Below are 21,828 nucleotides of genomic sequence, written 5' to 3'. Positions count from 1 at the left end.
CCAAGTCTACTGCGGAACAGCCCAATGCAGGTGATGCAACAAGGCTACACAAGTTTGGTGCAGCTCAAGGGCCTCACCTTTCACAGCATCCAGGCAGTGCCACCTCCCCCGTCCTGTGATACAGAGAGGCACGGCCCCATATTGGCAATCTCCTCCGTGCACCCCGGTGTAGTGGTGGCATGTGTTATGCAAAGCAGACCTCCCTACGTCATTGCGCAGGAGCACCTCTACCGATCACAGCTCCAAGGGGCACCAGGCGGTCTTCTCACAAAGATCAGTAATGTGATTCCATCCAGACTTCGCCACCAGGTAAGGGCTATCACCGATGCCTCAATGTATACCGCCACGGGCCACAGACTCGGGCCCGATGCAGCCGGCCTGCATGGTCAGGCCATAGTAACTCCACAGCACCGACACCTCCCACTCCGGGTCTCAGACGCAGGCCCAGCAAGGCCTCCAGGCCCTGGGGACTGTCTGCACTTCCAGGCATCAGCCGCCATGGTGCTGCATCACTGTTTGTCCCCAGCGATGCGCCACTTTTCATAAATGAGGCCTTGATTCTGCATTTGCTCTTCCCCTGGGACTCGGGCTGGTCATCCTGGCTGTTGGGGGGTTTGGAGGGGTTGGTGACCTGTGCTGAACTTGGTCCTGGCTGCTCCGTTCTGCATTCTGGTGTTTTTATTTTCTTTTTTCCTTAGAGGGGTATTTGCAAGCTCTTTTTGCCTCTAGAGGCTGAAAAGTGACATTGGGTTGACAACGTGAATTGTTTTGCCGCTAATTGGTCAGCTGTCACTTTATTCATGCTAGCGTCAAGAATTTTAAGACCATGACACTAGAGGTAGTGGCAATTTTTGCTTAACGCCATGTAACAATGTACTGTAAATACGTAGCAAACATGGCTAAGAATTTCGGCGATCGATAGCGGTAAAAGTATTGCTGCTTAGCAACATCAAAATTGCTTAGCGGCAATTCTTGTCAATATACTCCGTAGTAACCAATTACAGGTCGGGTCAGGGTGGCCTCAATGCAGAGTGGTGATTGAATGGTTTATACAGACACATGATTGACAACGTTGCTGAAAATGGAAAATAATTACTCTTGAGGCCCAAATATTGTGTGTCATGCTGTGGCAGCAGAAAGGAGTGGAGTCACAAGGGGCAGAACAATGAAAAGTGGAGTCTACCAGTCAAAGTACACAGTTCTTAAAAACTCTGCTACGATTGAAATTGGTAACAAGGACACATGTGCTAGTAAACCTGTTCTAGCCACTTAATAGAGCACGTGCAGTCTGCATTTTAAAATATCTTACAAGGTTATGGCACCTGCTGCAGAGATCTTTGCGTGTCCAGCAATTTTCAAGGGAGAATCATAATGGTAAAACAACACTGGTGATTAATGTACATGTTAGAGAGGTGTGTGTGTGTTGCCTAGTCACTGTTGTGACAGTATAATGTAGCACATAGAGTAAATGTGCCTGACATAAATCCCAACTGTTGCTGGTATTGTCACAGAGACAGGGCCGAACTGGGAACCAAAACCAGCCCTGGCAGAGTGCTCGGCCGGCCCCCGCCCCGGGGTTTGGGGTTGCCACCAAGCTCTTTGACAGGGCCGGTTTTCGGCCGATTTTGTTACAGGGCCGATTTTGCAGCTATGCTGCAAAAACGGCCCTGTAACAAAAACGACCCCGAGGGGCCCAAAATCGGCCCCCACCAGTGCGGCGCACTGGGGGATTGTCCGGTGCCCGCTACGGCCAGTGCGGACCTGCACAGAGATTATTTTATTGCCGGAGGTTCGTAAATTACAATCCTTCTAATATACAACAGTGAGCTGTGAAGCGACATCAGGAAGCTGCATGCAAACTGCAAGGGTGGCTTAAGAACTTTATTGTGTTTTTTCCTCAAACTATTTGTATTCTAGGGTTGCTAAAATTTGATCCCTTTGGATAGTAATAATGTCTTATTACTACAGACAAATGTTACTTTCTACATCCTGACTTTGGAAATCTCCAGGCCAAGCACTCATATCCTATAATGACTACAAATATGGATGCTGTGTGACTCCTACACCTTGTATACCTCCTTCTCTTAAGTACCATTTTATGCAAATTGATGTATACACCTGTATGATTCTTAGTGTCTGTATAATGTGTGTGTGATGAAAAGTGCTCTTACCTCTTAAATTAGGATTAGTAGTGCTATAAAAGAAATTTAATAGAAAACAATTTAGTAAGTGCAATTGAAATCATATTCATGTAGTTACACAGTCACATACATCAGATAGATCACAATGCATGCATATCTCTAACATACAAGGGTTGAGCAAAGTCAAAAACCTAACTCCAAGTCATAGTGTCTCTTGAGCAGTTGAAAGGTTGGCAACACGGCAAGTGCCCTTGTTTCCCTGCCTGGCACTGGACTCTAGGTGGTAGTCTCCAGATAACACCCAGGCAGAATGAGGCTCCAAAATTTGGCTGATGGGCTTTTACGTGAGGTCTTTGTATTGTGCCTAGCTCCAAGAGAAAATATGAAACATCCCTCACCCCTGCAGATTGCCGCCCCTAATGGAAAGCAGACAAAGTGCAAGCACTGCGGAATGTATTCAGCACATTTCACTGGGGCCAGCTAGATCCAGCTAATTTCTTGCACTGATTGGCTCTCAGCAAGCCGCTCTCATTTTAATTCAACATCTTTAAAATTATGGACAAACGCTGTCCATAATATGACCATTTACGGACAATAGGCACTGATATGGAATCATGGACAGTCCATGAAAATAGCAGACAGATTTCCATTCTAAGGCAAGACTTCAAGTCAGAGTTCACTTAGAGGATTATGTGCCGATTATGATGATGAGCGGACGTCCATCAGCCTGACAAGTCTCGTAAACGGGACCAACCGACCTCAGGTCGGCGGTCCTGACCTCCTCACAAGATGCATTCCCACATTTCGCACATGTGTTACGGCCGTGAACCGGCCGTAGTACATGCTCACATAGTTAAGTGGGAGGTGGTGTTAATCCCTGTACCCTGTGGCAGGCACCTCAAGGTGCCTGCCACAGTGTTCAGGAATTAACAGGGGGGGCACTATAGGTGCCCCCTCAGCCCCCAACTGGAGGGATGACACAGAAGCAGGGCCATAACAGGGCCCCCAAACATGCTTTCCATCAGGGTTTCCATGTCGGAAAGGCCGTCATGGAAACCCTGCCAAAAACCATGCATTGTAATGCCAAGGGTGGAAAGGCCACTCTATGGGATTATGGGCCAGCCGGTTTCAATTCTGACCGGCTGAATCATAATCAGCCAGTCGAGGTTGAAATGGACGATGGCGGTTGGAGGCATTCCGACCGCCCTGGTAATAAGCCCCTTTGATTTCACTTAGAAGCTCAATTTAGAGACATGAAAATATTGCCACATATAATGAATGTGTGTCTTGTTGTAAATAATTACCATTAGGTGATAAGAACACTGGGCAAAGGCCTCACCATGGCACTTCCACTTCCTGACCTTGCTACTTTTGGAGATTTGTACCACATCAGGTGGAGCTGGTATGCAAGGATCAGTGTCATGGAATCGGAGGAGGCATAGGCTGTGGAACAGCTATGGTGACTGTCCCCAGTCTGCTGAGTTCTAAGGGTATCATAAACCACCTGGAAACATTTTATAACCAGAAAGTTTATCTCTCTCCAATAAAATTATCCCAAGGTGTCTTTGCCAGTAATAGCTGTCTAGGACCTACAAAGGGGAAGTAATTCAGATGATTGCAGTGCAGCAATGTAGGAGGAAAATATTTTTTGTTTGGACCATCACACACCATTTTTAGTTTTTGTCCCTTGGCAAGCCTTTTTTACTGGGTCACAGTAAGAAACAGACTGCAGAGAGATTCAACAAAAATGGTTGGTGCACATTTGTGCTTGACCATGTTTGCATATCTTAACATTAAAATCAGTCTTATTTTTGTTTGGCAATGCTTGTTTATAGTATCTCGTTACTGTCTCTAGTTTAACATGGGAATTATGTTAAGGTGAGGATTTTGGAAGGAAGGAAAAAGAAGTCTGACCAATCCTATTTGAGAGTGTTAGTGGTTTAAATGTGGTATTACCTTATGATCTTCAAATCTGGGGTCGAGCTCCTATCGTGGATAGTATAGGTGAATGTTTTATTAGATTGCTCTCCAGTAAAAAGGATTAGCAAAGTCATGTTTGGGCGTCTTTATCTTTTTCACAGCAAGGATGAAATCTTCCTGGGAAGTCTGATCAGAAGAGGAGGTGAATTGAGCAGTGCTGTAATCAAGGAAACCATCAGTAAAACTTGCTGCCAGGTGGGTATTCAGCGTCACAAATTTAGGTGCCATATTGCAACCTCCAGATTGAGGAAATGGAACAAGTTGCAATGTATTAAGTTAATTAATTTGCACTTTTGTGACTCCTCGTGGATAAAGCTCACCCCTTCCAATTTCTGCTCTATAGTGGTGGGGAACATTGCATCATAGGAGCATGATATTGGCATGGATGACTAAGAGTGCAGTAGCACTAATCTTGCAGTGCTAAATGAAAGCAGAAATGAGAGATGCATTGGGGACCAAAGGTCAGAAGGGCAAGTGTTAAGTTATTTGCAGGCTACTGGATTGCGAGGTGGCAGTTCTTCTGAGGTTAATTAGGTAGATTGATCTTTATATTTAGGATATCTAGCTCTGTAGATTGTGGGAATTAGATACATTGTGGGATCTATTATCACATAGCATAATATTCACTTGCACAGGGAGTTTTAGTGGTATTTATTTATTTATTTATTTAAACAATTTATAGAGCGCACAAATACCCGTGGGTGTCTCGGCGATACGGACAGAATGAGTAAGAAGTTATTGAGGTGCTCACTGATTAAAAAGCCACGTTTTTATAAGTTTCCTAAAAGCAGTTAATGTTGGGCATGTTTTTAGGTGTTGGGGAGAGAGTTCCATAGCTTAGTGGTGGCAATGGTGAACATCTTGTCACCCCAGGATGCCTTATATGTGCGAGGAACCTTGAGCAAATTAGCCGTTGAAGAGCGTAAGGTTCGATGAGGCACATGGGGCCGGAAGGCTTTTTTTAGAAAGTCTGGTCCTGAGTTGTGAATGGCCTTAAAGGCAATGCAGAGGGCCTTAAACTTGATGCGGCTAGATATTGGTAGCCAATGCAGCTTGCGGACCACCGGGGAGATCGAGTTGTACTTGGGAGTACCTGTTATCAGTCTGGCCGTGGCGTTCTGCACCATCTGCAATTTCTTAATGATCTTTTTTTGGGCATTCAGGAACAGGCCATTGCAATAGTCAATTTTTGAGAATACTAGCATGCTAACCAGTGTTTTTCCTGCATTTGGGGGAAGGAACGGGAGTAGTTTTTTATCATTCTGAGAATGAAGAAGGATGAGACAATGGTGTTTGTGTGGGCTAGGAAGGATAGCTTGTCATCGAATATGACCCCTAGGTTTCTAGCTTTGGGTACAGGAGTAGGTGGAGGTCCCAAGGTGGTTGGCCACCAAGTAGGGGACCAAGCTGGATGTAGTTTGCCAAATAGTACTACCTCCGTTTTGTTGGAGTTCAACTTTAGGCAATTCTCATCCATCCAAGAACTGATGGCAAGCATGCCAGTTTGGAAATTGGCTGCAATTGCTTCTCCGTCATTGTTAATTGTGAGCACCAGCTGTGTGTCATCGGCATAGGTTGTAAGTCTAATTCCATGGGTTTTAATTACCTTGGCCAGGTCCGACACATAGATATTAAATAGTGTCGGACTCAAGGATGATCCTTGTGGCACTCCACACGGGAGGGTAAATGGAGGAGAGTTGAAATCGCCGAAACTCACCGACTGTGAGCGGTTAGATAGGAAGGAGGCCAAGAGTTCCTTTGCTTTGGAGTTAATACCTAAGTTTGAGACACGGTCGATCAAGGTGGTATGATCGACCATGTCAAAAGCCGCTGATAGATCCAGCAATATCAAAATTGCTGATCCACCATGATCCCTAGCGGCTTTGATTTCATCTGCAGCCTTAATAAGGGCAGTTTCCGTCCCTTGGCCCCTTCTGAAGCCAAATTGTGTCTCATCTAGAAGATTGTTTTCCTCAATGTAGTCGACCAGTTGCGTATTCATAATTTTTTCAAAGACTTTAGCTGGGAAAGGGAGGTTTGTGATAGGTCGGTAGTTCTTGGTGTCTAGTGGGTCAAGATTTTGCTTCTTCAGCAGCGGTTTGATGGTTGCCCTTTTCCAGACTGTGGGGTAGGTGCCTGTATTAAACATGGCGTTTCAAATGTCTGTGAGATTAGGAGCTAATAAGTCAGGGATGAGCTTTAAGACCGAGGGAGGACAAGGGTCTGTTGGAGAACCCGATTTTATTGTTTGGATGTGATTTTTAATTAACTCAGTTGAGACCTGATGAAAATGTGAAAGAGAAGGGGAGTTGTTGTTATTTCCCGAAAGGATTAAATGATTGTCTCTTACTTGCGTAGTGAAATTGTTGTATATTTTGCTGACTTTATCTTGAAATGCAGTGGCCAAGGCATCGCATAGATCTTGGGTAGGCGCGGGCAAGAGATTTGCTGTAGATCCAGATAATTTAAGAACTACTTGAAAGAGACTCTTATTGGAGTCTTGGGCTCCTTCTATCTGATTGGTGTAATATTTACTTTTCTCAGAGATTAGGAGGAGTTTGTATTGGTGTATTGCCTCTTTATATCGTATTTTATCAGTGATGTTGTAATCCTTGCGCCAGTGTCTCTCAAGATTCCTGCAGCGTTGCCTCTCCAGTCTTAGGGTCTCGGAAAACCAAGGCGCTGAAGGAGAAGTTCTGTTTTTTGACAGATTTTTTAGGGGTACCAGTACATTAATTGCATTGTTTAACCAGTTGGAGTATTTAGAGGAGGCTAGTGTAGGATTGGCTATAGGCTCGTAGTTAGATGCTGACAGTTGAGCACTAAGGAGCTGCTGATTTATTTGGCTCCAGGCTCTGAATTGTTTGGGCCTGCTATGAATAGTGGAAGGGGCGTTTTTTTGTACCTGGATGGTAAATAACACTGCCCAGTGATCAGTCCAGGTCAGGGGTAATGTTTTAGTGATGGATAAATTGGGGTTGCTAGTGAAGAGCCTGTCAAACGTATGACCGGCTTTGTGTGTAGGACCGGTGATCAGCTGTCGAAGGGAGATCGTCTCTAGCTCAGTAAGTAGGGTAGTTGTGTCTTTGTCAAGATTTTCCAAATGAAAATTAAAATCACCTAACATGGTGAAATCTTTTTCTCCTACCACGGGTTCCAACAGGCTGTCTAAGGAGGTGAGAAATCCTGAACGAGAGCCTGGGGGGCGGTATAGAAGGGTTCCTCTGACAGTATAGGAGTTATTAATTTTTGTAGTATGCAAGGATGAATACTCTGAAGCATTGTGGATGGTGTGTGAGAGCTTGGCTCTTCAGAATTAGGCGTGGTGATTGCGGTGTACATTAGAAGGCTAGGAAAGCAGGAAGGTGAGTGTGTGTGGGAAATAGAGAGATGTTCAGTGTGCTTTGACTTTGTATCATTTCATGCAGGTTATCTAGCTTCAGTTTAATGTCAAGCCAGTCTTTTTAGATGTGGATAAGAGATTTGTGACATTAGTCAGTGGCCAGTGAGTGTAAAGTGTAAAAAAAGGTATGAGCTGAGCAGTCACATTTCTCATGTGAATTATGCCGAGCGGTAGTTAAGTTTTCTATTGAGAGTCAGTTTATGTGTTGAACTGTACTGGTGGAATGGTTGGCAGAGGTAGGCTGTATCGAGGGAGATGGTGGCAACTGTGAAGTATTGATCCTTCACAATATTTTGGTTTGTGTTAGTGTATGACTAACCTTGTACCAGGTTATGATCCCTATGACCTTGATTTACGCAAGAAATATGGTGTCTAGTTACATTCCCTGAAGGCCGAATGGGTGATAAATGAGATATGGGGTAATGGCAGAACATAAGCTAGTACTCTTGTAGTGAGTAGAAGTTGCAGGTATGTTATCAGTGTTAACATCTACAGCCACCGTGTAGCCATTTAGGCATCAAAACAAAGTGGTGAAGAAGTAAAGAAAGATACACCAGCATTGGCACTCTCTGCAGGTCACCCACAAACCATTTGCCTTTTTGCCTTTTCCCTCCATTTTGGTAGGCTGAAATCATTTTTATTGGCTTTAGGACTCTGTGTAATTGTGTTCACTCACCTAAACATGGTAAAATTGGCTTACACCTCATTGGCTTATTTAACTTACTGATAAGTCTCTTGTAGAGTGGTATAACTTATACCCAGGGCTTGTTAATTAAATGCTACTAGTGGGCCTCCAGCACTTATTGTGCCACCCACTTAAGTAGCCTCTTAAAACATGTCCCAGGCCTGCCATTACAGCCTGAATGCAGTTTTGACCTGTCAATTTGACTTGGCAAAATAACCCCTTTCTCAAGGCCAAAAATCCCATTTTATTACATACAAGGCACCCTAAGGTAGGCCCTAGGTAGCCCAGAGGGCAGGGCACATTGTAATTAAAAGGTTGGATATGTCCCTTTAAGGTTTACATACCCTTGTAGTGAAAAGCTCCTACATTTATTTTTCACCAATATGAGACCTATGGCACCAGGTTACCTTATTACATTTAATAAGTGCTAACATTTGATCGGGGACAGAAACACATTTCATGTTTCGTATCTATGAATTGTAATTAAAATTCCTTTTTAATGGTATAGTCAGATTTTAAAAGAAAGTTTACAAAACAGTGATGGATGGAATGCTTGAATTAATCCCAGCCGTTGGTAATCACTTGAGGCCACATATAAATCCATTGTTATTTTGCACACCATGCCACCTCAGTTTGGACCCATCTATATGCAATTTGGACCCAGCTATGGCTGAAGATCCCATAACAAAGGCAAAACGGGTTCTAGGTTGCTTGTGTTCCAGTTCAGGGAGGACCTGGCCTGGCAATTTGGGCTGGACTGTTCCTATGAGTAACATGGTCAAGATAGATTTGCATATGGCTTAATCTAAACTGAGGTAGTATGGTGGGTGAAAAAGAATGGTTTGGGATGCTACCTGAGTGATTGCCAGTGGCTGAGATAAATTCAAGCATTCCATCCATCACCCTGTTGTTTTTGCATTTGATGCCCTATGTGTCATGCACTCACCTAGTTCCAACCGCGGAGATGACAGTGGACTGATGCTGGACCTTCTATCCCTACAGGACCTGGCCCCTTCAAGGAAAAGCTTCACCCTAAACAAGGGGCAGCCCTTGTGGGTAAGGGGGGTTGGGATAAAATAAGAAACAACAGACTTATGGTACTGTTTCCGGTCAGCAACTTTGCGGTACAGCATTAACTGGTATTTTCTCTTAGTGTGCTCCCTTGCAGTCTTTGGTTTGCTGAAAATCATAAAGTATCACCTTTTTGGTTCTGTGTGTCCCTATGTTTACAAGGTATCTCCTAGCAAACGTTTCTCCTCCATCATTTTTCCTTGCTTCCCCACAGGAACTGGGTTATCAAAGTGTTGAAAGGAGCTGCAAAGTTGAAAGATGGACGCATGTGGAACTTTAACAGGTTATGTGTGAATGGTTAAGGCACTTGCTTCGTTAGCGGGTTAGTTGTTGCTTGTTTTGTTGGGGGAAAGATGTGTGATATATGTCATTTCTGTACGCATAATTGTATTAGTTTAGTGTTTGCATTTGAATCTGTGCCTCTGTCTCCTGCCTGCCAGTTGGAATGTGGAATGTTATCTTTCAAATGCCTGTGGGGTGTGGTAGCAAGCTGGAGATAGGTGTGGATGGAGTTTCTGTTTCTCTAGGAATAAACCTTGATGTATCTACTTCCTCTGGTCCAGGTCTTATGTGCATTGTGCCAACTTTTCATAAACATTTGGCTTACATGATTATTTAATTTTTGTTTCAACTGTCACATATTTACAACTTTAGGCACAGGGAGATTGAGTGATTTGGTCAGCATCTATTGGCACTGAAGTAAAGTAACACGAAAGAGAGAAACTTCTCACTGAATCAGCTGGAATGTTTACACAACTAGCCCCCAGTTGCTGATGATTTTTCTGCCCTATTTCACAGCCATTTTTTTTAATGCTTGGCTCACTTTCTGCTTCACCTGCAATTCATGGCAAATTTCATCCTTTCCCACAAGTTGGCAATTTTAACAGTATCCGGGTTTGCTATGCTAAGTTCATTATCTTCCTAGCTTTCAAGAATGCCAAGTGTTAAAAAAATAATTTAAAAAAAACAACAACAAAAAAACACAGTTCCTTCATTTATTTAAGTGCTTGTGGATTTTCCAATGTTTTTATGGTTTGTACCTACTTGTAATTTGTGGTAGAAACAGGTGAGAATCTGACCAGTGAACTCGTTACGGTTAAACATTTGTTAAAAGTTCCAAATTTATCAAGAGGTCATTTGAGTAGATCACTCATGGCTCTCACAAAGAAACTAAGAGCCTGATTATGATAACGGGTGGACGCAACCGCCCGACCATAGTTCGGTGTTTCCAATTGCACTATTTGGATGCAACCACCCTATGGGCGGTCAGAAACATCAATTTTTCAATGCCAGCTTGTGTGGCAGGCTGAAAGGGCCTGCAGCACAAGCTGCCATTGAAAAATGGATGTTTGTAAACATCCCTGCACCATTTGGGAGGTGCCATGCGGTGCCTGCCACACAGTCCAGAGATATTTAGGGGGGCACCTATGCCCCATGACAGGGTCCATGGAGCGACAGGGGCCCTGCTAGGGGCCCCCAAATGTACTTTGTGTCAGTATTTTCATGTCGCAAAGGCCGACATGTTAAGGCTGACGAAAAGTGACATCATCATTCCAGCTCTGCCGTCTTTATGGGATAATGAGTCCTTCCGGCGCTCCAAAGGGCTCAGCGGAATCTCCCTATGGGTTTACCTCCAACCACCGGTATTGTAAGAAGGCGGTTGGAGGCAAACCATTGATGTCGGGCAGAAAGCCTTCGACTAGCTAGTGGATGGCTTTCCGTCTGACATAGAAATCTGGCACTAAATGTTTGAATAAAAAATACTACCTCTTATGGTCACAGGGGTGTGTAGAGTTTGATAAATTGCTGTGTACCAACCATGTAGAACTACAACAAGTAAAACCTAATGAATGAAGACTAGGGATTCAGGCAACCTATGCATTTTAGAAAATTGCCCAAGATACTGTGTTTAAGAATAGTGGTAAGTGTTGAACTCTGAATTTACAGTTACTCACACTATCATTTGATTTCAGAGGGAATTTTGCAAAGTTTATTTTTCTAACTCACTGACTTATGTTTGAAGCCAACAATGATGAGAAATTTAATTGAAATAACAAATGTTTTACTTTCCTCTATTACCACACTTCTCCCAGTCTCCACACCATTTTGAAAAACATACCTGGCATCCAATGGGCTTTCTGCCACCCTGGCAGACTAGGGGTTGAAATCCAATACTCCTCAAGGGGGACAGAAATACATTTGAGACTGTAGGGGTGAGAATATGGCCTTGTACAGGCCGACCCCACCCAGTTCTTTAAAAAATATCTGTGGGTACAGTGGGCTTTGGCTCACACAGAGAGTGGCAGATTAGGAATAAAACCACCCATGGGGTGGGGTCAGAAAGACTATTGGTGCTTTAGTGGTGAGGCTTAGGCCCCAAAGCTGGAAGAGCTGACACACTCTATATTTCTTTCTGAAGTAAACATGATCCTTGGTGTCTATAGGGCTTTCTGTCTCCCCTGAGGAGCAAATTGGAGCTAAATCATCAAATCTGACCTGCTGTGTATCAGAAAGACTGCTAGGTCTGTTATGGATGGGAGGCAAAGCCAGGTGCCTGGGTTGTCCACTTCCTCACCTTGTTTTTTATTGATCTTTTTTCCATGCTGTCTAATAGCTCCCTACCACCTGGGGAGGCAGATTGGGGTAACCACTTCAATCTGCCTTCGATGTGGACAGAAGGACAGCTGGGCTCATTATGGGCTGAGGCACTTTCTGATGTACGGCTTTGACGTTCCCATCCCTTCTGTTTGTTTTTTTCTTTGCTGGTGTATAGTGGACTCTATGCTCTCCTCCCCTCAGCAAAAATACTGTTTTGCCTCTTTTGATGGGAGGGCATGGACCAGTGCTGGGTTGGGTCACCACATCCCTTATTTTTACAAAAATAAATGTGGATTGTGGTCTAGTGGTGTAATGCTCTAAATAGCTCACTCCTTAGGGAGGCAGTTGAGCACTTGCCCTTGGAAGCCTCCCCTCCCCCCACAAATGAAGCCCTGGTGTCTAGAGGGAGGATGCTGTCTAGGTGCTTGTTGTCCTGGGGCGATCGCTAAGCAGAGAGTCCCTAGAAAGATATATTGCTGAAAAGAGAACATTGTCCCCTTTCCACTGGTACACTCCCACACAGATTGATATTTTGGGGGTAGAATTATGCCCCTTGAGTTCCAATGAAAGTGAAAGCAGAAAGCGCCTAGAAACTTTAACTTATGTTACGATCTATTCAACTAGGTGCAGGAATACGGAGATGGTATTGCTGTACTCCTCACTATGTGGCAGTACCACTTTTTATTAAGTATCGCACAACTTCCAGAGATATTAAGTGGGCAATCCTAGAAAAGTGAAGGGTTATCAATGAGAGAGCCAGCTGAGGCTCAGCTGTCAGAAATAAAACTGCTCAATTGTCTGGGGAACTGAAGAATGTGGTGACCAGAATCTGTATTTTTTGACAGATTGCCCATTCAGGGTCATAGCTTAGTCAATAACGTTAGGGGTGTGTGCAGGAACGTAGCTTCTGGGGGTGTGTATAGGGTGGGAAATACCTCTAAAAGTTCCTTAATCAGGTTTTGGCCTGTCAATGTCCGGTACACATTTTATAGTGGAATGGTACCTTTCAAGCATAATGCTTAGCCCAACGTTAAAACTTTTCCCACTTTGGATGTGTGCTATATAGTCCAAAGTGGGGAAAGGTTAAGGACATAAAAGCATTTCTTCTTTTTTACCAGCTTCAAAGAGGAGTTAGTTTTGGCTCAAATCCCTGCCTACTGCTATTAGCAAATAGGGCTTTGGGTCAAACGCAGTGCATGGTGGCACCAGAACCCCCATATACCACCCAGAGACGTTTTAAGGGATGGGCAAAGTGATTATTTGCCCAGGAGCCCCAGCAAAAGTGAACATTTTCTCTATCTAGCTCGCCTCTGTCTATTCTGTTATCTAAACCTCTCTGCTCTCTGTCTACCTCTACCTCTGTCTCTCTTTGCCCAGTGGATTTTTGGAGGCCCTTGAAAGAGAAATTTCAACTGTTTTTGTGTGACCTCCATTTCCGAGAGTTTGGTTGGGATCATGTGGGCTTCAGTGAGCAGAAAGTTGGTACTACATTTTCAGTTGTTACTTGCTCTGCCCCCCTAAAATCCTTATCCCAACACTGGTAGCAGCCATAGAACACACCCTTAATGTGAAATAATAATGGAAAGCAGCATGAACAGACAGGTATACAACAATGTGTGTGATTAATGCGTCAGAAACATGAGAGTACAAGCTTTCTTCCCTCACAGAATAGTTGCAGCACATCATCTGCAGTGCAAGTATCACTCACAGAACAGGCACAGCCAGGCATTAGCAGTACAAGTTTACCTCCCTCACAAAACAGTTACACCATGTACATGAGTTGACAAGTTTTCCATCTTCAAAGAAAAAGTACAGCACAACATCGCCCACATCAAAACGATACAGCAAGGCATCAACAGTGCAGGCTTCCATTCCTCATGGAGCCACAGGGACAGAAGTACAAGCTTCCCTACTTCATGGAACAGGCCATCATGGTAATATTAGTGTAAGCTTCTCTCCCTGATACTACTGCTAGCCGTACAATCTTTCTGCTGTCACAGAACACATAGAAACAAGGAAGTATTAGTGAAGCCTCCTCTCTCAAATAACAAGTACAGCACAGTCTACAGCGGACACCCTAACCTATTTGATCGGTATGTTTCACTACGGTTGTATGGATTGGTAAGTTCATAGATAGTTAAGCAAGTAAAATGGTTAAGTATGGATGATTGCGTACAAACATCTGTTATTTCCTCAACAATTTAACCTTAGAGGTGAATTTTGTTATGTTATGTGTGGAGGGGTGAATGGCTGTACTAATCACAAGTAAATTGATGAAGATATGAGTGGTGGTGTCAGTTGGTGGACAATTGGGTGAGTGGGAGGCTTAATTTATGTTTTGATGAACTCTGAATTTGAGTGGTAAGATGGCAGTGCACATAACTAAATGTTTATGAGACTGCACGTGTAAGGAAATTGTTTGTGGATTTGTGTTATTTGTGCAATGATTTTTGTTGGTTAGTTTGTGAACATGGGTGGAATAAACATCACCTTGTGTACATGGTTAAAGTGAATGCCTGTGTGTCTGTATGGATGTCTGCCCTTATAGATGGTTTTTGTGTGTGAGTGCGCGCACGTGCCCAGATTGATGTATATGCGAATGGAAGTGTGTAAATTACCTTTATTATTATTATTTGGAGCTGGTTACCTTGGGCACATGCTGAATTGTAAAAAAGAGCTAGAGACTTTGAAGGGCATGTACATCTAACTTGCTGAGCGACAAGGCACAAGAATTCTCCGTGGTAGGGAAGCACTGTTACAGAGTAACACCAAGAAACCTTATGCTGCACAGTTACTTGGAAGTTAAAGGGAATTGTGGTATGTGCATGTAGAAGTCATGTGCCAGTAATGTAAGATTCTACAATGACAAGCATGAGTCTTTGAGAAGACACTGTGATTTGGCAACTGTTGGCTGTAAGAGAGAAGCCTACAACAGAAGTAATAACAGTGAGTCATCTCAAAATGATACACAACATGTTGTTGACATGTAGGTGGCAGTGGTATTCGGACAAAATATCGAGAAAAAAAATATTGTGCTGCACAAATATCATGTGCAAAAATATCGTTTTAAGAGAAAGTAATATCGATGTTAAAAATATAAAAGGGCCTGCTTTCGATGTCGGGCAGAAAGCCTCAAACAGTCTGTCGGAAGGCGTTAGTCCCGACATCGAGGGTTTTCCTCCGACCGCTTTATTACGATGATTGGGGTTGGAGAGAAACCCGTGGGGGGGTTCCTCTCCTCTTGCAATGGGCTCACAGAGGCTGTTAGAAGAGAAGCGGAATTACAATTCCTTGAAGGACGGTGGGGCCAGCCTCGGCTCCTCTGTCGGGATTACATTATCGGTTTCTGACAGCAATTCCATGTTTGCCTTTCCGAAATTGAAAGACTGGCAGAAAGTCATTTTGGGGGCCCCTGGAGTGGAAATACTACATTTTACCCCTACTGAGTCCAACCCTTTCGCTACTGTTGCACCGACTGGAGTGGGAATAGTAATTTGTACCCCTCCTGAGCCCAACGCTTTCCATACTGTTGCACAGACTGGAGTGGGAATAGTGAACTTTACCCCTCCTGAGTCCAACGCTCTCCCTACTGTTAGACAGACTGGAGTGGGAATAGTAAATTTGACCCTATATATATTTATTTGTTATATTTTTTATGTTTACATAAAAATGTGTAAATTATAATATAAATTAAAATTATTATTTTAATAATAGTTTTCAATTATATATCTTTAACTAAACACTCACAGATATACATGGTTTTTTAATTAAGTATAACATTTATACATATTTTATAATTATTTAAATATATTTAATTATATTACTGTTAAATATTAATATATTTAGGGCCTTATTACAAGTTTGGCAGTCCAACCGTGGTAGGACCGCATCTGCCCCAGCTAGCAGCCCACGGCGCTGGCAGTCCAAAGACTGCCATAATACAAGTTGACCACAGGGCCGGCGCTGTGGAGGTGGTGGTGATTTTTTTCACAAATATATTAATGCCTGTGTGTGCATTTGGACTGCACGTGTCGGATCCATACATATGAATGAGAAATGTGGAAAAATACCATGTACCCATTACCATGGTTTAGCCCATATGTGGTCAATCCTGTTAATGGGAATATGGTTCGAAAAGGACTCACCTGAAGATCAATGCAAACAGTGTTGTAATCCTGTGGATGAAGATCCTCCTGTGAAAGGGGGACTTGGAGAAAGGGATCCACGTCGGATTCTGCCTGGAACAAGAAGAAAGGGGTGAGGACGTACCCTAAATCCTTCATCTCTGCCAACTTGAAGCATGCAGTCGGACCGCCGCAGTCTGCTTGTGGATCAGGCAACTCGAAATATGCACAGCGGTGCAGCTCCCCTGTACTGCCCTTTGGTGGTTGTCTTTCCCCCACCGCGAACCCGGCAGTCGGCCGTCTGCTGGTGGTCTCGGCTGTCCTCACAAAGCCAATCTGCCCAACTTATAATATGGGGGTCAGACCGCCATGCTCACCGTACTCAGACTGCCATCGCCGATACGGCTGTCCAGTGGACCGCCAAGCTCATATCAAGACCCTTAATGTTTATTATTTTCAACTATACATATGTTATAAAACTGTATTTTTGTCTTCGATATTAGTGTATAACGATATTTGTTTTAAATATTTGTGTTAATTTCATTATAAGTATAGGATACAGATATTTTGTGTGTTATATTTTTAGCACAATATTTATATACCACGATATTTGTGGCTTCGATATTTTGTCACTGAATCGGTGCCAGTTCTAGAGTCAGACATGCAAATGTGACTCCAGCAATTGTGCTTACCATGAGCCCCAATTTATAAGAACATTCATTATTTACACTGCTTCAGAACGAAACAACATGAAGCGCTATAAGAGCTAATCTTTGTTATGCTAATGACCTGTCAGTTATGGTAACTGCTTGCTCTGCTGTTCTCTGAGTAGGTACGGAACCACCACAAACAGTGGCACCAAGACATACTGTCACACTGCAGAGACAGATGGGTGTCAGACAGGAAGAGCCGAAGGAAAGTAGGTGGTGATGCGCTGGGGGCTTAGAAGATCCAAATTGAATCTGGTGAAATTCAATAAGGCTGGATTTTGTTAGGACCCAACAGTGCCAGATAAAATCACTGGAATGCTGATCCTGTATCTGATACTTCTCATGTACACCCGCAGATTGTGATAGAAGAAAACTAATGCTTTAGCAAGGAACACATAAATCAAGACCTAACTTCAATTGCTGAAGCACTGTGTTTAAATTGGTCACGCACACAAACACGGCCTGAGAGGGGCATGAATCTACAGCACTGTGCATTGATCCGAATGCAAGATGAAGTTGTAATGAAATTTGAAGAGGGACTGCATTATTGCTGTGGATTAGCTCAAGGCTTACCACAGTTGCATGTGGGACCTGGCAAAACCCAACCCACTTAAAACTGTGCAGCTGGCACAGTGATGTGGAGCGAGTAATGGGCAGGGACCAATCATATCCTTGCCTGCTTCATTTTTGTAGGTCACTCTGCCATCCATGGCCCAATATTTGAGCTTTCATATGCCATCTGCCGGCGCCCACGTTCTAACCTCATGTGGAAGAGATACCCTGATCCTAGGCAAATATTTTATTTCACCTTTTATTTCGCCTCCTTCTTCTTGATTATCACATATGAGATCACTTTCAAATGTGTTAGCTAAAGGAGTGTGCTGTACAAAAATCTTGTGTCTGTTTAAATGACTATGATGATGCTCCATTTATAATTTCTAAGTTCGTGTTTTACAACTATCATTTTAATTAATGCCTCTGTATGCTGTGTTACAATCTGAAGTACTAAGGAGAAACGCTTTTGCATTTAAAGAAATACACCTTTTTTCATTTTAAAATTTGAAGCTATATTATCATATTTTTGCATGATGTGATTTACTTTGCAACAATTTTCTTCCCTGATCTGACAATCATTGTCAGGCCAAGACCCGACTAGGAAATTATTAGGATGGTGTTCCACCCTATACACCCCCATTAAGCTACGTCCCGGAGCCCACTTCTGTCGACTCTAAGGGTCTGATTATGATGGCAGTTGGACCACCACTGACAGACCGTCGGTCCCACCGACATACAGGCCATCGGTCCAACCTCCGCATTACAATGCAGGCGGTCGGACAGCGGAGGCCGGGGGTGAAATAGCGCTGATCCTCCAAAAGGCGGTCGGACTCTATCCCTTACATCGAGGTGGCGCCTACGCAGGCACTGCCGTAGGGATTAGGATGTCCCTTTCCGACTGCCTTTTCATGATGGTCCGACTGCCATGAAAAGGCAGACAGAAACTGACTTTGGGGGGCCCATACAGGGCCCCCTTGGGCCACTGCTAAGGGGTCCTGGGGGCACATGTAGTATCCGCACACACATCCATGCAGCTTGTGCCAGGCACCACATGGTGCCTGGCACAAGTTGCATGGGTGAGCACAAAGTGCTTAATCCACAGCGGCTTGTGCTGCAGCCCTTTTCCTGGCCCGCAGCACATGCCGCATTGCAAAAAAAGCACTTTCCGACCGCCACCACAACACTCACATCCTAACTGGGTGGTCATACCGCTGCCTGTCTGTCTCCTGACCAACACGATGGCGGGCGCTGGTTCAACCAACTGTATCGTCATGTTGCCATAAATTGCTGCAAGAATGCAAATGGACAAAACAGATGTGTCTGGATGTTCCTATCTGTTTTATACTTAATATACTTATAGTCGAGTCTGTGGTGTTTTAGAAGACAAGCGAATGTCCAGGGTATTGTTCAGGTAAAAGGTTTTACAATAAAATGTATTTTAAATGGTCGTGGCTGTGCCAGAAGAATTAGATAAACATCATATACTTCAGAAAATATATATGCATTTGCAGTAGAGACAAGGAGACACAAAACTGGTATGAAAAGGAACATTTACATGGCACCTTTACATTAAGAATGAAACACCATGAAAAACAAGGAAGCTCTACTAACAGGAGGCAATGACTGAATAAAAGGTGCACGTTTTCTTTGGCAAAAGAGTGTAAGGGAGGATAGGAGTAGGCTTTCATTATAGTTCCAAAGAGCACACAGCTGTGCTTGTTCCTGAAAAGCCGTATAGCTCATGCACATAGCTTACATTACAACCCAAAACAAAAATATATAAAAGATCCATAGAATATACAAATATAATGAAATATAACATGGGCAATTGTGCCTTAGTAAATACAACAATACTTCTAGACAAAGTAGACTGTGTATATTAGTTCGGATGATAGCATATAAGAAGTGAAAACAATGTATAAGATGAGAAATTGGAGCAAGATGGATCTCAAATAAGAAGATGCACTGAGCACCTTTAACAGAAATATGGATAAAATCATCTGTTACCACAGTTTTTAGGTCTGGCTCAAGAGAACTTTCAGTTTTAATGTCCCCTATGTGATTAGCCTGAAATCTCACCAACTATAAGATAACGTTTGCATTGAGTAAATTGGGTAAGACACAAAACGATATATTAGGAGGTAAAAAGTCTAGATGATGGAAGATCTCATATCATTTTTAGATCGAGCATTCAAGACCTTTTGTATATACTTTAGTATATACTTATATGTGTATGTACTTTGTGGGCTCTAGAAATCAGCCCAAGGACTTGTCTCCTTCCACTTAGGGAATTTTTGTTTCTGTTCAACTGCCTCTATTTAACTGTCTTCATAGAAAACGACCAGTAGAGGTCAGTAAAATACCAGAATTGCTTGTTCAACTGCCTCTATTTAACTGTCTTCATAGAAAACGACCAGTAGAGGTCAGTAAAATACCAGAATTGCTTTCTACTGAGGGACTTTCTTTTTAAAATTTTTCTGGCAACTGCCTCTTTTTAACTTTCTTGATAGAAAACGACCAGCAGAGGTCAGTAAAATACCAGGATTGCTTTCTACTGAGGGACTTTCTTTTTTTTATTTGTCTGGCAACTGCCTCTTTTTAACTTTTTTGATAGAAAGCAACCAGCAGAGGTCAGTAAAATACCTCAATCACTTTAGCGTTTTCTAGAATACAGTCCATAAAAAGTGTCATCCTCAAGCACCCGTAGACAATTATATTTTTTTCAAATCTTGTATTTTCAGTGATATGACCACCGAAGGCCCTGATTTAATATTAAAAACAGAGGTTTGGACTATACCATTTCCCGCTGAAAGGCAATATTTCTCTCCATGTGTTCCCATACCTGGCGTGTCACACAGTTTGGTGCTTACTTTCCCTCCATGTTAAAGAACAGTAGATGTTTCAGCATCCAGGATAATGTGCTGCATAGCTAAATACGTATAAGACCCAAAGGCGAGACCGATTGCATTGTAAATGCTTGTTATATTAGCATCCTGCATTTATTTAAGGTTTGTGTAGAGGACTAGAGAGGGGTTTTGTTCAGGATGTTTTTTTTTTAATGAAGTTCTTGTAACAGTGATGCTCAACGTAGGCCTAATGGCAAAGTGAAAAATAAAGAGTTGTGTCCTGAGGAAATGAGCCCTGCATTGGAGGAGCTTAAAAATAAATGACTGTGATTTCCAAAAGGAATAAAAGAGCGGAGGAAGCTGAAGGCCACAACAGCTGTAATAATGTCAGTGTACTGGGCCTACCTAAAGGCATTGAGGAGAGTAATATGGTATCATACCTGGAAAATCGTTTTTTGGAACAACTGGCCCTACACGGACTGTCTTCGTTTTTCACCTTGGACAGGGGTCCTCTTCCGGGGGAGTTTCAGCGGTCGGTGATTGTTCAACTTTTGTATTACAAAGACAGAGACAAGCTCCTGCAAAAAGCTAGGGCTTTGGGCTAGCCCTAGTAAGAGAACAGTCCTGCTGCCATTTTCCTGGATTACAACTTAGAGTGCAACATAAGAGCGCGTTATAGCTGAACGTCAAGGAGGATTGGAACTCCAGTACATACTTTTGTCCTCAGCCAAACTGACAATTATCCTAGATGGCCGCTAACTGTTCATTGATGATCGTGCATGCACATGGGAATAGCTAGAGAAACACAGAAATGTTTCTGAATATGCACTGTTGCAGCAGCCCCTATGCCCTAAAAGGCATAGACTGCCCCGCAAAGGCACGCTAGGCTTAGACAACCCTCCAAGAGATAGGTGAACCATGGCAGTGCGGCAGCTGCTAACGCAGTGGCCTCAATACGGCAGACAAAGGCATAGGAGTTTAGTGGGACTTTGTCAGAATCAACAGATGAGAGTATGGACTCTGACTCAGCCCTGGGGGGAACCTGGTCTCAGCTACACTTAGCCCAAGAGATAAAGATGTACTCATATCTGAAATGTAGAGGAGTGGATTTTGTGCTCTTCCATGTGACACACTTGATGAAGAAAGAGGTCACCAGATTAAAAAAGAGATGGAGAGGTCAGGTATTTGTTAGAAATTATTAATTTTACAGACTTGGAACATCACCTTGGTATGGGCGGGGGTGCCCTTTCTGTGTTTTGTGCTGGACATAGTTGTGAGGGGAGGCAAGTATACTTTTATGAGAGGTACCCCAGATGGTTCTGTGTGGATGCTAGGTGTTGTATATGTCCCCAACACAGGCCAGGTGCAGTTTTTGGATTCTTTACCCCCACTGCTACTGAATGCACAGATACTGGGTGGCAACTGTCATTGTGTTACATATGTAGTGCTTGATCACTTCAACCCACCATTAATAGATTCTCTATCCCACAGGATTGCGCATCTCTTTAGGGAAAACTGGTGTTTTAAAGATGTGTAGAGGCACAGAAGCAGGGAACCCAAAGAATGGGAGGGGAGAGTAGCCCGGTGAAATATTTAGCTCATACGATATCTCATCATTCTGATCATTACCCACTACTTCAGCAAATGAATTGAAGGAGGCAACTTGCCCTAATCTCAATTCGGAAACTTCGCCCAAAACCACTGTATGACCCCAT

The 21,828-nt window shown here is 43.3% G+C and overlaps 1 protein-coding gene and 1 long non-coding RNA gene across 3 annotated transcripts in view; one reads left to right on the top strand and one right to left on the bottom strand.

Moving 5' to 3' along the window:
• LOC146810188 (uncharacterized) overlaps positions 1 to 16,112 on the bottom strand; it is a 40,970-nt gene extending 24,858 nt beyond the window's left edge. The window contains exons 1-2 of the long non-coding RNA XR_014966560.1: positions 16,024 to 16,112; positions 2,172 to 2,194 (exon numbers count right to left, since the gene is read on the bottom strand). This is a non-coding gene — a long non-coding RNA (uncharacterized LOC146810188). The remainder of the gene's footprint in view (positions 1 to 2,171; positions 2,195 to 16,023) is intronic.
• Positions 1 to 21,828, top strand: part of SMIM36 (small integral membrane protein 36) — a 333,253-nt gene that overhangs the window by 82,661 nt on the left and 228,764 nt on the right. Inside the window, exon 2 of one of the 2 annotated variants that reach the window (XM_085617169.1) lies at positions 4,223 to 4,316. The exons of the other annotated variant lie outside the window; for it this stretch is intronic. The gene's annotated coding sequence lies outside the window, so the exon portion shown is untranslated. The remainder of the gene's footprint in view (positions 1 to 4,222; positions 4,317 to 21,828) is intronic. 2 annotated transcript variants of the gene reach the window in all.

The sequence above is a fragment of the Triturus cristatus genome, chromosome 7, assembly GCF_964204655.1.
Source record: "Triturus cristatus chromosome 7, aTriCri1.1, whole genome shotgun sequence".
Lineage (NCBI taxonomy): Eukaryota > Metazoa > Chordata > Amphibia > Caudata > Salamandridae > Triturus > Triturus cristatus.
This window is presented reverse-complemented; position numbering and strand designations above follow the sequence as displayed.